Here is a 1,390-nt window from a genome sequence, read left to right as displayed (position 1 = left end):
TTCCTTATTATATAATGAGTTTGATCAGTGATAACATTTAAATTATTTTTGATTCTATATTATTTTTCAAATTTTTATTTCTGCTCTATTACTTTCCTTCTGATTTTCTCAGATTTCATTTACTATTTTAAAACTTCTTGAGATGAAGTACTAATTCACATATCTTGGTTCACTCTTGTTCAGTAATATGTGTAATAAATTTACTATAAATTACTACAAATTAGAGTTATCTTTATGATTTCTAGGTGATATACTGCTGTAGTTTGTAGTTATTCTTTGGCCAAGTGTTGTTTAAGGGTGCTTTTTATCAGTGTCAAGAATTGCTATTCATTTTTATTTTCATTGCCTTGTCAGTGTGGTCCATATTCCTTCTGAATTTTGGACTTTGTTGAAGTTTTCATTGGGGTATAAAACATGGTTGAATTTGGGGACTATTACAATACATAAACATTTGAAAAAAAGTTATGTTCTACTTATTAGGGAACAGGGTTCCCTAATATGTATATATAATTAGGTCAAATTATTAATTGTATTCAAATAATATATGTTATTATTTTTGTATATTTGATTTTTGAGGTCTAATAGAAGTGAATTAAAATCTCCTGCTGTTATCTTTCTCTGATCTTTTGTTATATTACCTATAGGTCACTATTGTTATTTGTTGAATAAAGATTTGTATTCCTTAGAAAAATTAAAAATAGCCAGGTGTGGTGGCAGGCGCCTGCAGTCCCAGCTACTCAGGAGGCTGAGGCAGGAGAACTGCTTGATCTTGGGAGATGGATGTTACAGTGAGCTGAGATCGTGCCACTGCACTTCAGCCTGGGTGACAGAGTGAGACCCAACTCTGTCTCAAAGAAGGAAAAAAATAAACATAAAAGAAAGATTTGTATTCTTTATATCTCCACTGTGGATCTTACCTGTTATGAAGTATCCTTTTTTTCTTGCTTAATAATTTTTCCCCTTTCTTCAACTCCCTACCAACTTCTTTCTTTCTGTTTTATTTTAATATGCATGGCATTTCTTTCTTACTCATTTATTTTATTTATTTATTTTTTTGGATATGGAGTCTTGCTCTGTTGCCCAAGTTGGAGTGCAATGGCACATTCTTGGCTCACTGCAACCTCTGACTCCTGGGCTCAAGTGATTCTCCTGGCTCAGCCTCCTGAGTAGCTGGGATTACAGGCGTGTGCCACCATGCCCAGCTAAGTTTTGTATTCTTAGTAGAGACAGCATTTTTCCACATTGGCCAAGCTGTTCTCAAACTCCTGGCCTCAAGTGATCTACCTGCCTTGGCCTCCCAAAGTGCTGAGTTTACAGGTGTGAGCCACTGCTCCTGGCCCCACTCATTTATTTTAAAAACTCTAGGAGCTGCCTTTTTTTTTTTTTTTTT

The sequence above is a fragment of the Colobus angolensis genome, unplaced genomic scaffold (genome assembly GCF_000951035.1).
Source record: "Colobus angolensis palliatus isolate OR3802 unplaced genomic scaffold, Cang.pa_1.0 Scaffold36, whole genome shotgun sequence".
Classification (NCBI taxonomy): domain Eukaryota; kingdom Metazoa; phylum Chordata; class Mammalia; order Primates; family Cercopithecidae; genus Colobus; species Colobus angolensis.
The sequence above is the reverse complement of the archived record's forward strand: the minus strand, read 5'-3'. Positions refer to the sequence as shown.